Below are 16,892 nucleotides of genomic sequence, written 5' to 3' on the forward strand. Positions count from 1 at the left end.
GGCTTTTAGGGGCAGATATGACAAAAACGTACATAGCCTACACAAAGAAATGACTGACAATGACCGACACCGACAATCGAAGAACTTTTTTAATTATGGCTAAAATACGCCATATTTTAATCTTTTATTCTCAAAAGTTGGAAATAGCAGATCTACAAGCTCACAACGCGTCGCATGGCGACGCGTTGTGAGCTTGTAGATCTGCTATTTCCACATTTTTTTTTATGTTTCAAAATGTATGAACCTTTCTCAACATTATGACGATTATGACGATTCTCTCAAATAATTGTGATTAGGCGATTATGTAATTTGTTACAGTCCGAGTAGTCCATGTGTTCACACATCCCAGACTCTTCTCCCTCCTGGCTCCCAAACTGTGGAACAAACTCCCCCTTGCAGTTAGAACTGCAGACTTACTCAACTTAATCTGAAGACTCACCTCTTCAGACTCCACCTTAGCCCGTAGCGCTTGCCCTATAGCACTTATACTGTTTAGACTGATGATAGGTTCTATTTCTATGCATTTGTATTACCTTGTGTTTACCTTGCTTGCTGTAAATCGCTCTGGATTAAGAGCGTCTGCTAAATTGTCCCATGAAGTCATTTTAACCCCTATGTGGAGGTGAGTCACATGTGGCCCATGGAGGCTCTGTGGTGGAGCATAGGTGGAGCAGTTGAAGTAGTGGACTATACTAACTAAACCAGGGATACCCAAAGCTAACCGGAACAGTTAACCCCTGAGAACACTGGGCACCTTTTGGTGAGAACAGAAATAGCTTAAACCCGGAGGGCCACGTTAGGCAAATGGCAAGGGTTCCAGGGGCCAGTTGATAACATTTCTGTCATATTTTGACAACTCAAACACAATGCTAAATGATTGGAATGAGATGATGTAATAAAAAGCTAAATCATCTGTCCATTTGAGGTTTAAAGTGATGGTTTTTGGCATCAACCTTTCAGACAGTGCCTGCTGCTGCTGATTGCTGCAAATGTACATTGTAAGTGATAATATTAATGTAATACTGGATATTGTCAATGTAATAGTAATGTTATTACATGTAATTAAAGTAATTTCAAGCCATGTAATTAAAGATATTGATAATAACTTTTTATTATCTTATATCAAAATAATAATCACATTTCCTTCGCAGGCTGAAAGCGGCCCCCAGGCCTGAGTTAGAACCAAACTATTCTCCAAAACCAATGAGAATGGAATTGTGTTTCTGTTCAAATCCCGTCCTCATTCATTTCCAGAGAAGGCGGTGTGAATGCGATAAGTCATATCATGATCATAATCAGTCAATCATAAGGTAGCTCTCCACCAAACAGACTACTACAGATTGCTACAGACGAATGAAGTCAGGAGATCAGTCGGTTGGAAGGTGTGAAAGAAAGGTTGCTGAATGAATGCACCTGAGAGCCGACAACGACAGACGGCTACTATGGTGCTACAAATTAAATAACCTATGGCTCGATGTCTTTTTCAACAACAAACACATGTAGGCTACATGGGCATGCTTAAATCATTTGAGAAATTATAAAGATAACTAGGCCTACTTACTGCACTGGAGGGTGCTTAGGGGGCACAAGATTATCTGTATTTAGACAATTTTGGTGTATCATATCTTTTAATATCTTTAAATGGAATTCCCACCACAGTTAAGGCCGCCTACCTTATAGTTAAAGTGAAATAAATGTATAAATCCCTGATAATCTCGTGGCTATGAAAATAGCCGATCTACAGCTATTTTCAAAAGATTTGTATACATTTTTTAAACTTTAAATAGGACATTCTGCATACTTTTACTTTTGGTACTTTAAGTATATTTTGATGCCAATACTTTTGTACTGGGAAAGGTTTTGGTGTATCATATATCAAATGGAATTCACCCCACAGGATTATGGCCTACCTTATATAGTTCAATGAAATAAATGTATAATTCCCTGATAATCTCGTGGTTATTATGATTTGATGTTCATACCACATCTGCCTGATGGGTTTAGCTTTCCTCAGTGCTTTACATTTTTTCCTGCTGAAAATTAGTCATTTTTTACCTTCTTCTTCTTGCCACTAGAGGGCCCCCTTTTACACGTTAGCCACTGATGAACTAGACTCGGAAACCCATGCCTTTTTTTGGTTACTGATGAACAGAACTGAACAGAACAGAACAATAGAGCAGTAGAATGGGAGTATGGAATAGAACAGTGGTGGCCTGGTCTGGTGGGAAAAGTACTCACATGTTTTACTTAGTAGTTTTTAGTATCAATCACTTCACTTGCGTAGATTGGCTATTTTCAAATGGGCTGAGGTGGTTAATGTATTTTGTAATGATAATCCAAATCTACAAAGTAAATTGTAACTACATTTTTCTGTAGTGGAGTAAAAGCAAAAGTATAAGAAATGGAAATACTCCAGTAAAGTAAAAGTACCTCAAAACTTTACTGTACGTACTTAAGTAAATGTACTTAACTTAGTTACTTTCCACCACTGCAATAGAATAGATCGGATCGCCTTCCTCATTCTCATTTTTTTTAAATTTGTTTTTATTCTTGGCATGGGAGGTTTTAATTATCATACAAAAAAAGTAAAGCTTAAAAAGCAGTGATGGATTTGTTATAAAAGGCCTATTCAGGTTGACATTTAGGTGAAAACGTTTGGTCTAATATCCAACAGAAGATGACAGCATAAGGCAGATAATGTACCATTATGCTTGCTTCTCAAACCTAAATCAAATTAAAGAAATCTACAAGCCAATCTACAAGCCGATCTACAAGCTCACAGCTGTTGTGAACTTGTAGATCGACGATTTTCAAAAGATGTTTATACATTTTGAAAACTTTAAATGGGACATTCTGCATAATGACTACTTTTACTTTTGGTACTTTAAGTAGCCTACATTTCGATGCCAATACTTTGTTTTGTACTTTTACTAAAGTAAATTCTGAATACCTGACTTTTACTTATAACGGAGTATTTTTTACATTGTGGTATTGCTACTTTTACTCAAGTAAAAAGTGTGCGTACTTCTTCCACCACTGCTAGTATTTAGGTGACAGAGTGACTGACAAGTCAACAGAATTTCCCATGGTGGTGGAGTTTTGCGGAGGCAGTGATTGACACCTCGTAGACCCGCCCCTAGACTGGAACAACCGAGAGCCTTCTATTGGATGGCTCTGGAACAACCGTCCACTCACAGCGGGCCTGTTCCAGTGTTGCCATGTCCGCTTATTATAAGCGACTTTCTGCTTTGCTGTTTTTTTGCAAGTTACTTGTAAATATTGGTAGTTTCCAAAGTGCAGTTGCTTATTTGGGCTTGTTTCCTAATGTTGTTTAATGTTTAAACCAGTGGTTCTTAAACATTTTCATGGCAAGGACCCCCAGATTAATATGTATATTTGTCCACATCCTATGTTGATGAATTCAAGTACTTTTTTGTGTTATCCTTTAGCCTAAATGTCTTGTACCTCGTGCTGTTTACATTTCTGTCTAATAAAGTGTTCAATCAGTAAATCAAACCCCCCATCTGAAAATATTTTGTGCCTGCCCCCCCCAATCCATACAAGATGTATGTTGTTAAAATGTTTAAAAGATATTCCCAAATTACTAGATTCTTTAATAAAAAAAAGAAAAATCAGATCTACAAGCTTGTGAGCTTGTAGATCTGCTATTTTCAAATAGCCGTAGCCTATTATTCAAACTTTTTAGGCCTTGACCCCCCAAAATAATCATGAATGGGGGACACCCCCCACCCCCCCTGACAAGCACTTGGAATTGTAGGAGTTTTGATTGATGTAGTTTATTTAGAAAGACATGAGAATAGTACATGACAGTACATAACAGTACATGGAAGTACAAATTCACAATACAAGGTCTACTAAACTGGAAACCCTCATTAAGCATAACGCTTGTTTAAGATGAGAACCCCATGCACACAAATCATGATGAAATATAAGAGGCAGGCAGATATACACACTACTATACAGAATGTCATACAATCAGCTTTCAGGTTACTGGTATGACGAGAGAAAAAAATATATATAAATATATACAAAAGAGGAAAATGAAGGAGGGGGGGGGGGGGTAGGGGGGGGGTAGGTTAAGACTTAGACAGGGGCCATTTTCGAATTGCAGCCTCCTGAAGGTGTATCTTTAGGGCAGTTTTGAAAGTGAGTAGGGTTTTACACTCCTTTACTCCTTTTGGTAGGGCATTCCACATTTTTGCTGAATAGCATGAGAACGAGTTCATACCCTTAGTTGAGCCAAATCTGGGTTGAACATGATCAGTGGAGCTGCCTCTGGTGTTATGATCATGGACTTCATTAACATTTTGGAAGTATTTTGACAAATACAGGGGGATCCCAATGTTGTGGTGTATCTTGAAGACCAGGCCCATAGCAAGTTGCTGTACTCTGTCCTCAACCCTAAGCCATCCAATCCTAGCAAAATGAGCAGGGGTTAGATGGGTTCTGTGATTGAGGCCAAGAAGTAGCCTTACAAGTTTGTTTTGGGATGTTTGGAGCCTTGTTTTTAAGGCCTTGGAGGTGTTGTGATACCATGAAGTGCATGCATAATCATAATGACCTTGAATGAGGGCCCCTGCAAGAATCTTCAGAGTATTCTTACTGACTAGGCGATCAATCCTCCACAAATAGCGTGTTGTTCGGTTGACATTTTTGATCACTTTTTCTGCGTTTTTGTTACCAGAGAGGTTTGCCTCCAAGATGGAGCCCAGGTAGGTAATTTCATCCTTTCTTTTGATGACATCATCACCCACTTTGATCGTGAAACTCTCTGCCTTGCTAAGGTTAGGACTGGACCCAAAGAGGATGGATTCAGTTTTACCCAGGTGTAATGAAAGTTTGTTATCAGAGAGCCAGATGCAGATCTTGTTGAGTTCGGAGCTGAGAGTTTTCTCAACCTGCAGCCTGTCCCTGTCCGAGACTAGCAGGGCCGAGTCATCTGCGAACAGGAACAGCTTGCAGTCGCAGGCCGATGACATGTCATTCACATATATCAGGAACAGTAAAGGTCCTAGTATACTTCCTTGTGGGACACCACAAGTCACAGGGAGGGTGGGGGACTGGATGCCGTTTACTTCCACCACTTGCTCCCTCCCTTCCAGGTAGGATCTCATCCAGTTCACTGACGTATCATCAAAACCTATTGCTTTGAGCTTATTGATCATAATTGGGTGATTGACGGTGTCAAAGGCCTTCTGGAGGTCCAGCATGACCATGCCGCAATATTTGCCCTTGTCGACATCTTGTTTGATAGAGTCGTTCAAATAGAGAAGGCATGTGTCAGTGGAGTGGTTTGTTCTGAAACCAGATTGGAATTTGTAGATTAGATTTTTTTCGGCAAGATACTTATCGACCTGTTCATAGACTATTTTTTCCATGACTTTCGAGATGGAGCTAAGAATAGAAATAGGGCGGTAGTTGCCAGGGTCTAATTTGTTTCCTTTTTTGTACAGAGGGGTCACCCTTGCTTTTTTGAAATCGTTAGGGACCCGTCCCTGTATGATGGAGAGGTTTATTATGTGGGTAATAATTGGAGCAATGGAGGCGGCCGAGTCTTTTAGAAATTTGGCGGGGATATTGTCGAGGCCTGTGGCTTTGTGTTGATGAAGAGCACTCAATTTTTTAAACACCTCTTCTGTTTTCACAGGGGAGAGTTTAAAATCATCTTTCCGTACACCCTGTTTTTCGTAAAATGAGTCAACATGCTCTTCACCATAGCACCCAGAGTGAGGGGGTAGTTTTTCAACCAAATCTGAGGTTATGGTCGTGAAGAATATGTTGAGGATTTTACTCACTTCATGTTTGGATGTGATGAGAGTGTCATTCACCTTGAGGCTTATGTTTGTAAACCTGGTTTTCAATTTCTTGCTGCAGCCTAGTAGGTTGTTGAATAGCTTCCAAAGCTCTCGTGGTTTGCTTTTATTTTCCTCAATTTTGTCATCGAGGAAGCTTTTTTCTGCTAATTCGAGCATGCGATTAACCTTGTTTCTTAGCTTGTTTCTTTCTTTTACAAGTTTAGCTACGTGGGATTCGAGACCTTTGTTAAAACACCTGGCGAGTTTGATCCTACCTTTATGAAGCTCAGAACACTTTTTGTTTCTGACCTTCATGGCAGTAAGGATGTCTGAATTCATCCATGGTACCGGGCGGGTTTTGACCCTGATGGTTTTCATGGGAGCCACACTGTCCAAAATTTGAATGAATTTGGTTTTGAAACCAAGCCAAGATTCGTCTACCTGTGTGCTGTTTAGTACGTCGGACCAGTCCAGTTCCTCTAGCCTGTGATCTAAGTTTGAGGCATTACATTTATTTGACTCGGTTCCGCAGATAAATATTGTGAAAATAGCTGATCTACAAGCTCACAACGCTTGTAGATCGGCCGATGGCCAATTTGGTATTAAAAAGGTTTCAAATGCATTAAATTATAACTTTATACTTCAGATACCCTGTATACACTTTCACTGTATGTTGGTTTGTTTACTGTTGAGTGAGAAAACAAAGTTGCTACATATTAGCTAATCATCTGGGGACCCCCCAAAATAATTTGGGTCCCGACCCCCAGTTTGGGAACCACTCCTTCAGCGAGAGCTGGCGAAAACTTCTGGGAACTCAGATTAGGGAACCACTGGCTTCTGTTGGGCTTGTTTTCATAGACCTGATTGCTTATTTCTCTCGCAAAATCTGGCAACACTGCTTGAGGCCCGCCTCCTCGTGGCATGCATACCTACAGGACGCGGATTGACTTTTACACTTTTATCATGTAAAAAGAACTAGAGATAGAAGAGAACACAACACTTCTTCTAACTATTATTACAACCAACCTGCGAATGGAAACCTGTTCCACAAAAGAGGATTTTTCTGCGTGAAGAAGAAACGTGATCATGGATGTTAAATAGAAATATGGCTCCCCCTACATTTTTCTCTTTTTTTCTTTTTAAATCGCCGTTAAGTTAAAGTAGCGTGAAGTGAAGCGGAGGTCGAGAACATGTAGAAGAGAAAAGTCCCTTAAAAAAAGGCTCTATTTGATCTGTGAAAGGAGAGGAATGCATCCACAACAGATCTACACACACTAGAACCCGAGGTAAGAACGCATGTAACATCATCTAAACTACTTGGACATTTTAGAGGTTAGGTTTTAGGGGTTTAGGGATAGAGTTATGCCCGATTTACCCAGCAGTTGCTCAGCTCTGGTGTCATGCACCGAAAAATAGCCGATCTGCAAGCTCACTTGTAGAGCTTGTAGATTAGCTATTTTTAGGCTTTTTTTTAGGCTTATGGTTAAAAAATGGCAATAAAAAAAATGGCATTCAAAAAAATACTTGTCTTACAAAATCTTGATGTCCTCACAAGTATAGTGTGTGTGTGTGTGTGTGTGTGTGTGTGTGTGTGTGTGTGTGTGTGTGTGTGTGTGTGTGAACTTTAGATATGCAGTATCTAAATTAGTGACACTTGATGCCTGATCCCACTTGATATTTTGTTTCCTTTTTGCACGTTTGTTACAATGTTACAACCACCCGGCAACAAGTTACAATCACCTTTAGTTTGATGTTAGTTACTTTGTCAGGATACTGTCTACAGCAGTGGCTCACAATTTTTTTAGCTCGACAACCAAAAGAGAAATTTGATTTCTTCTCGGGACCCAAACTAGTGAAAATAGAAGACATTTATTTTTTATTTCTGAACATTTTTGATAGATTTTTGTTTTGTTTTTGAAAATCTTTTCAAATAATTAGAAAATTGTAGGAAAATGGTTCCGTGTCCCAAAAATGGGTCCCGACCCATTGATTGGGAAACAGTGGTCTACTACAGTACAGTCTGGTGAATAGTTTCACGTTTGCATGTCTGCCTGGGTCTGTGATTTATGTGTAACTACTGCTTCAACACAGCAATGGTGGGCAGCTGTAGTCAGAGAGCATTGTCTTCTCACTAAATGACTCCAAAAACATCTAGTGGAAGAAGGGGACATGTTTCATTGTGGTTGAAAATGAGGCGGACATTCCCCTTTCCCTTCCCCTACTAGTCCTCTGTTATGTTATGGACGTTTGTATACGTTATGTATATATTTATAACCCCCTCCTCGACGCATATAGCCTAGAAGCCTACTACTGTAGGCTACTTCACTAAAGCATAGCAGACAGACCCCCATCCAGTGTTGCCAGATGGTGCGAGAGAAATAAGCAACCAGGTCTATGAAAACAAGCCCAAAAGAAGCGACTATAAAAATAATAATAATCTTGAAACATTTTAACAACACAAATCTTGTATGTGTCCCTGGCACTAAATATTTTCAGATTGGGGGGTCTGTGGACAAATACATATTAATATGGGGGGTCCTTGCCATGAAAATGTTTGAGAACCATGGTTTAAACTACATTAGGAAACAAGCCCAAATAAGCAACTACACTTTAGGAAAAAGCCAAAATAAGCAACTACATTTTAGAAACAATCCCCAAAAAGCAACTACACTTTAGAAACAAGCCCAAAAAAACGCAACCTGCAACAATATTTACAAGCAACTTTACAGAAAAACAAGGCCAAAGTGGCTTGTAATAAGCGGACATGGCAACACTTACCGACCCCCATCGCAGATAAGCTAACTGGCACTGCAGTGTCGACCACCACTAGTGAAGGAGGAGGTCTAAAAACAAACGAAAAGTAACCTCTAATAGCCTTGTCAGAGTTAACAGCTGGCTCCACTGAAAACTGTGACAACAACATCTAGTAGTGGGTTCATTTTATTCCATTTTAGCGCAGATAACTTTGAACCAAAGCCCCTACTGTCCCCAGATAAACCAACCACCATGACACAGGTTGTGTTTGTTACATACTCATTGTCAATGGAGGAGCTCCAGCTGATGCTGGTTTAACGCCACCCAAAAGACTCATAGCCATGATTCATGCTTCTACTAGTAGTTGGCTTCATAGTATGGGAGAGGCTTGCCTTACTAGATATACACTGGAGCTCATGGCTGCTTATGGCTTATGTGCTCCTAGGGAGGGGACGATAATTGTTATCATAGTTTATCATGATAAAAATACACTCACAATAATCGTATCGCAGCGATTTTAATTTATCGTGAAATTGTCCTGAGTCATACACTAGGATGAATTAGCTTTTGTTGAGCTGCAAATTCAGTACCACTTATAGAGGGTTTAAGTTAAACCCTCTCTCTATACTTGATAAAACGGACCTGTAAAGAGCGCATTTGATTTGGTATACTCCTACTTCACTTTACACAAATCGATGGCAACGATTGCAAACTCACGTGTTGTGACCTTGTAGATCGGCAATTTTTGGCAAACATTCCCCCAGAATAGTGAATCTGGGGATTCAAGTGGTTAACAAAAGTGCCAATTTATGTTTCATTTAGATTATTACGATAATATCGTTAATCGCAATTATTTTTACTACTATAATCGTGACTTTTTCATTTTCATATCGTTCCATTTCCCTAGTCAATACGTTAAATGAATGCATTCAGCACATGTAATGGGTGCTGTTGATTCTGTTGTACTTCTCTCTTGTTCTCTCTCTCTCTCTGTGAAGAAGAGATTGTTTACCATTTTTTGGTTGGTGTTGTACAGCTGTAGCAGGCGTCTGTCTTGGAAAGCTTTTTGGCCTCAGAACCAACCTGGCTGCCTGCCACTCTTCATTTATAGGAGGCTCTCAATTACAGGGGTGATACAGGGGCGCAGGCATCAGGGCCCATGATGGCCCCGGGGCCCACACATTGAGGCCACCTATGTGAAGTGGCAACAGATTTAACGTTATGATTTGCAGCCATCATCTGGTGACAAAGGAATGCTGATAATTATTGTTGTCAACGCAGTCTGTTTAAGGCAGTACATATGGCCCCTGGAAGAATAAAAAACCTTCCATCTGGAACCTTTGAAATCTTGAGAGAATATTATATAATGCTCATCTCCTGTGGGTCAATCATATGGCACAACTGAGGATCCCCTCGAAAACAAGATGCTGCATCTCAGAGGGCCTTTCCTCTAGTTAAATTGTAAAACAAATAATAAAAAAAACGTATGTGCATTGCTGCCATCAGGACAATATAGCCTATAAGGATTAATGCACAACTTATTAAATGGTAACTGGTGCATTTATATAGCGCCTTTATCCAAGGCGCTTTACAATGATTGTGCATTACATTCACCCATTCACACACCAACAAGGCACCAACCTGCTCATCCGGAGCAATTAGGGGTTCAGCGTCTTGCTCAAGGGCACTTCAACACGAACTCTGGGGGAGCCCGGGATCGAACTGGGAACCTTCCGGTTCCGGTTCCTCCGCTACTGCCGTTGTGCATATTACACAACTTATATTCAGTTTTGATGGGGCCAATCAACAAGTCATTCTGTGGTGTCTTATTTCCATAGAAGTGTGTAGATCAGAACACACATTTACATTCATAGAAGCTCTGTTTTGCTGTCAAACATGGAAAAGACCATGGGGACCAGCGTTATGCTTTTGTTCAATATGAAGATATGTTGGTATAGGGCAGTGGTTTTCAACCCTTGTCATATCAAGCTCCATTATTTATTCGGCATTTGAGCCACGGACCACCATTTGATGAGATTTAGACTCTCAGACCCAAGACTTCGAATATTTTGCTATCGTTGGATACGATTTTGTCCACAATTCCATGCTGTATTGAAGTTGGTACCATAGGAGAGATAACAGGCAAACGTTGATCAAAATAACAATTCTTTAATTAAGTAATGCAGATTTTAAACAATAATTTAACTCTTGAGAGCGTAAAAAGAAACCAAATGGACTCGTAATGGTCTCTCAAGAGTTGAAGATCTATAGTGCGTACCAAAAAATCCTGAAGGGGGCGTCAACAAGTTTAATTTGGTAGCGCGGACATCTTTGGGGGGTATAAACAGGTTGACTTAACATTGCCCCCCACAAGTATGTCGGCAGCTACTATGCCACGCGCCCCCCGCCCCCCCACCCACCCCCCGTGGTGACGACACGTTGGCACGCACTATAAGGGTCGACTTGGTTGCCAACTCTCCATCATTTAACTGGGGACCACCTGGAACCCCCTCGGGGACTACTGGTGGTCCCCGGAGCACTGGTTGAGAACCACTGGTATAGTGCATCCATAGCAATAGCATCATAGAGTCCACCAGTAGAGTGTGTGGCAGTGACTGTGAACATAGAAATAGGACACTCACTATATATTGTACTTATACGGTAATTCTTTATAACAGATGGCTTCTCCCTTTATGTGTCATGGAAAGTTATTGAACTTGGTTAATAAGCTAGCTGTGAATTAAGAAGAATAACGTACAGTATTAAAATAGAGTGATGCAGGGCCAACGTTAATTACACAGCCAATTTGCTAATTAAATTGGCTTGTAAGCTAATATTTTATCATTAGCTTACAAGCTTCCGCATCCATAGCAACGCAAACAGAAGCAGAACAGCAGTCCATTCTGACTGCAGAATGCCTTAATTGACCCATCAATCAATTATTCCACAAAACCGTGTCATTTTTCCAGCTTGTCATGGATGTTGGATCCTCTAGAGCAGGGGTTCTCAGACTTTTTTATGCCACGACATTTTATGGGGGAAATCCCCCCCCAGTTTCTTTGTAAAAAAAAAAAAAGTTGCCAATGCACGACCCCAACGACACCTACCCATGACCCCACTTTGGGTCTTAACCATAGAGTTAAAAAATAATAGAGAGGGCACCCGAAATCCCCTCCCATCCACTTGCATTGAGTTGCTCACTCAGCGCATGAAGCAAATTCACCCCTTCTTCCGGGTTGGAAAGTGTGATGGGCGTAGCCTATTTGGGGCCACTGTGATACGTTCTGCGTCACAGAAGTGACGCGTTTTACGTCACAGAGGTGCGCGTGCCCGTGCGCAAGCTTGTGCGCAAGCTCGTGAGTCGAGCCCATTGGTCGAAACAGTTTTCGCTCGTACATTGTGCAGTGGCCCCGTCCGTTTAAGCTGCAGTACCTACGAATGGCCAGCATGTCCATTTCGCTTCAATGCAACCACTGGGTTCTGGGGGCTTGGTCTTAACCCATAGTTTGTGGATGTGTGCAGAGTATAAATGTTGTGGGCGAGGCGTTGTGAGCTTGTAGATCTGTTATTTTTGGCAAAGAGATTTGGTGTAGGGGGGTAAAGAGCTGGTAAAAGTATTGAGGGTTTACACATTAACATGAATCACAACGCTACACAATGACAGTGCTGCCAAACAAGTCTATGAAGCTATCTATGAAATCTATGAAAAAGTTTCATCTGCAACATAATTTTATGTAGTGCTATAGTGTAACATTTATGCATTCTACTATTTGTTTAACACTACAATGTTGGGCTACTAGTGCACTGACTGATCACATTTGATCTAGTGCAAAAAGCAGACATGTTTGATAGTAGTTGTACAGTTGGATAAAGAAGGTGGACTTACCCTGCCCCCACTGTTCCTCTGTTATGGATCATGTGTAATATACTCATAAGCCCCTCATATGGCACATAGGCTACATTACTAAACTAGGTGACCCCCATCACAAATGGTTCATATAGGCTAGGGCCAGGGGTCTTCAACATTTTTCAGGCCAAGGACCCCCTTAGCTGAGAGAGAGATGAAGCAGGGACCCCCCACTACATATTGTATAAAATTGTGTTGCAGATTAAACATCTACATAGATTTTACAGTTAGCTTCATAGACTTGTTTGACAGCACTATCATAATTGTGTTGGATTCATGTTAATGTGTACTTTCAGACAGTTAACCACTTAAACCCTCAATACTTAGAAAACTTGTACTTGGTCTGCTCTTTTTTCACCCTACACCAAACCTTTTTTTCACCCTACTACACCAAACAAACCTCTTTGCCCAACATAGCCGATCTACAAGCTCACAATGCCTCGCAGCACCAGCCGCTGTGAGCTGGTAGATCTGCTATTTTTGTCTATTTTTCCCTTCAGAAAAGGGATGCTAGGGTTCAAGTGGTTAATGTAAATAAAGGTTCCTAATCCTATCACACAAAGATTTGGCGGCCCCCCTGTATTAACTCTGAGGACCCCCTTGGGGTCCCGGACCCCCTGTTTAAGACCCATGATATAGGCCAGGGGTTCTCAAACTTTTTTATACCATGACCCCATTTTATGGGGGAATTTATAATAATAAAATAATAAATAATTAATATTTTATGAAAATGAAATTACAGCAGTGATTCCTGATGATTTGTAGGCCTATCTTATCGATGAAATGAATGAATGATATTGTAGCGATCGTGACTCGCCCCCACGTGAGTTTTCTTGATGCTGATTGAGCAATATCAATAAAAGCAGTGGAGGGGTTTCTGAAGCTGCACACATTTGTAAACTGCAGCATATTTAGCCAAAATATGTTGCCAGAACCACCAGAGTTTCTTAATCCAGCTCTTGGTTTTATCTTTGGCCACCGACCGTGTGTTTTTCTCCATCCCGGGCGGCAGCTGTTGCTGGTCGGGTTGTCTGTGACTCTGTAAGCATGACCTGCCCGCTCACTAATGTTACATCGCAATCGCGATCCTAAATTGAACGGTTTGTTGACTCAAATGCCGATTCGAGGACTTATTGTGTTTGCTGACACACAGGCTACAACAGATAACATTTACACAGTCAGTGATCTCTCCAGCGCTAATGTAACTCCGAGTAGGGTACAAATGAAACCAAATGGACGGGTGGTCCATGTATTTACCCTCTCGCTCTCAGAGTTACAAAAACTCTTTTAAGCCACCTGGGACCCGCTCATATTGAACTTCATATAACTATATTGTTTATGAACAGCTAGTTGTGTGTGCCTCTTCAAGGTCTGTGTGCGTGTGTGTTGTCTTTCCTGTGTGCTGTATGTTGGAGCTGTATGTGTATGAGGAGTCTAGTGGCCGTCTTTAACGTCCTCTTCACGCTAGTCACGACGAGTCGACGACCCAACTTTTTCCCGTTTCTCGATTAAAATCTTATTTTTCCGGTTGCCAACGTGCGACCCCAACGGCACCTTCCCGCGACCCCACTTTGGGGCGCGACCCATAGTTTGAGAACCACTGATTGGCTGATCTGTAGGTTGTCCTTCTAGAAATGGATGGAATTAGCGCTGATACCCATGTTATTGTTGTAACTGCTACAGTGTTGTTATCGGCTAGCTAGAGTTGAGAGGAAAAAAACACTGAGATAGAGTTCTAACTAACGAAACTGACGAAAATGGCCGATCTAACAAGCTCACAACGCATGATCACGAGCGTGTAGATCAGCTATTTTCGCTGAATGTTTGTCTATTGGGACATGCCCAGAATAGGGACACTAGTGTTCATGTGGTTATAGGACAATCATTATGGTGAGAGAGAGAGAGAGCGAGAGAGTGAGAGTGAAAGAGGAAGTATTACTTTTCTGCCCAGCTGTTTCAGAACCCTTTCTCAAGCATCTCTCTCTCTCTCAAAAACTGTTGGTCTCTCTCTCTCTCTCTCTCTCTCTCTCTCTCTCTCTCTCTCTCTCTCTCTCTCTCTCTCTCTCTCTCTCTCTCTCTCTCTCTCAATGTGCATGTGCGGTTTTGCTGCTTTGTCAGCTTGGACATATAATTCCTATCATTCCAGCTTTTCCTGTTTCAGTGGCTTAGAGAGAGTGACGGTTAGCCTACTACCATTCTAGCCAGCTAACAAACCTGCGGCAAGTTGCTTCAGAGAGGTTACTCAATTAGCCTATTCCACTTCTGTGTCAGTTAGAATACCTTCAGTCTTTTGTGTTGTCACTCAGTCAGGCGTCAGTCTGGGTCATAGACCTGTGTTATTAGCTTGTCAGTCAGTCAGTCACCTATTTTGTCCTCAACGCATGTAAACATACCTCTCACATCAAAAGACAGAATCAAGAACATAACTCCATTTGGTTCCATTTTCTGCACTCTCAAGTTACAGACCTGTACGGGTCAGTTTCGGACCCGCCTCAAGGAACCCTGTGAGGGTACCTGGACCCCACTTTGAGAACCACAGCTTTAGTACACTATTTTCCCTACACAACAAGGTCACACTGGGACCTGGATAAAGAGTAAACATTTGAAATCCCATTTGACTAAGATGATTGTATCACTACGTACACAACAGCAGTAGTTTTGTAGCCACCACTGTGTAGGTTATGTGTACATTACGTTGCGTGTGTGCTGATGTGCACGTCACGATACGTCGTTTCAAGCACTTCAACAGACTTTGTACTTCCTGAAAGGTTTGCTTACAGTAGGTTCTGATAAGCCAGAACGCTACTGTTACATACAGGACTACACAAACATACAGTCGGTCTCATACACACACACATACACCCCTTTGGGATTTAACTCTTTAAGACCTGAGAACGCATCTGTGTGTCATTTTTAGATTTCGTTGGGCTATTCAAAAATAGCAGATCTACAAGCTCATAGCGCGGCACCGAGTGCCACGCTATGAGCTTGTAGATCTGCTATTTTTTTTAAATCGTGTTTGTGCAAATGTTGTGCAAATCTTTGAATATATATATATTTAAAGCGAGCATTTCTAGCTAAAATGTTATTGCTTCTGGGGATTCTACAAATGTCTTCTAAATCAGTTTAAAACAGTTTTCTGAAACACTTATGTTGCTATAATATTAATGTCAGTGTCAAGGAGCCCCACAACGATATGTATTTGGCTGCGGACCCCCATCTAAAAGAAAAAAATCCAGGGACCCCCAGAAGCAAATATTTGAGTAAAAAACAATTGCTTTATAGATATATATTCAAAGATTTGCAAAAAAAAAACACGATTTAAAAAAAAATAGCAGATCTACAAGCTCATAGCGCGGCACTCGGTGCCGCGCTATGAGCTTGTATATCTGCTATTTTTTAATAGCCAAAAGTATAAAATATGGATAAAGTGGTTACACAGATGCGTCCCCCGGTCTTAAAGGGTTAACTACGAAATCACTGAAAACATCTGATAGCTGCGCAGCGGTCCATGAAATAGCCGCCGCCATTAAGATAATTGCCACAACACACAGCCAATGGCTCAGATGAGCGCCATAGATAGAAATGTTTTGGCCAGGGTTGCCAACATACTGCCGTTCCTTCCTTCTCTGAAGCCAGGCAGAGCTGCTTCCAATAATACAACAATGCTCTCCAAAACATTGCCATACTGGGACTTTATAACATCCTAAAAAGTAAAGTTAGCAGTTACTTGTGCAACAGTCATAGCACTGTGCAGGACCAAAAATGGCAACCATTAAAGAACATTATCTTACATCTGTAATTCCAGACAAAGCGATGACACACCCAGCAAACAGTTAGATATGCTACAACAAGGGGCTTTTAGCCAAAGGGAAAACGTATATATTATATTGCACAATTATATTGCACACGCTAAAGCGCACGCACGCACACAGTTTTTTTTTTCCTTCTAAGAGTTCAAAATCACTGTATAACAAACAAAATGGCAAACCAGTTAAAAGTGAAATTCAAGTCCAACAATCAATTTGACTCCTTGTTGCCCTCAGAACAGAGAGAGAGGACAGATACAGTAGTACTTGTGGGGTAAAAAGAAATGCATGCCTGCATTTCGGTGTTGTTGTCTTGTACTGTAGACAACATGCACGAGTGTTGACATTTCTCTACTCTAGCAATTTTGTCCTGCAGACATTGTTCTGAACGTATAGCTCAATATGTTCCAACCCGTATCGTGATGGTGGCTCTACCTGGAAAATATTCTGAGGTAATGTCAACGGACAATGTTGCAATCAGTAAGCTGTGGATGGGAACAGAGCAGAGCGTTCCTGTGTAAACTATTGTGACCCTTCGGAAGCCACAAAGGGAAAGATATGTATTTCTTTTTCACTTCCTTCTCGGCTACCCTCTCGCTCCCTCCC

The 16,892-nt window shown here is 41.2% G+C and overlaps 1 protein-coding gene across 7 annotated transcripts in view; it reads left to right on the forward strand.

The window, feature by feature from the left end:
- The first annotated feature begins 6,787 nt into the window (after positions 1-6,787).
- The window catches only part of LOC308091366 (uncharacterized protein), a 178,131-nt gene continuing 168,026 nt past the window's right edge, over positions 6,788-16,892 (forward strand). For all 7 annotated transcript variants that reach the window (XM_080436929.1, XM_080436932.1, XM_080436930.1 and 4 more), the window contains exon 1: positions 6,788-7,102. The gene's annotated coding sequence lies outside the window, so the exon portion shown is untranslated. The remainder of the gene's footprint in view (positions 7,103-16,892) is intronic.

This window comes from Gymnoscopelus braueri, assembly GCF_963280865.1.
Source record: "Gymnoscopelus braueri genome assembly, chromosome: 9".
NCBI lineage: Eukaryota > Metazoa > Chordata > Actinopteri > Myctophiformes > Myctophidae > Gymnoscopelus > Gymnoscopelus braueri.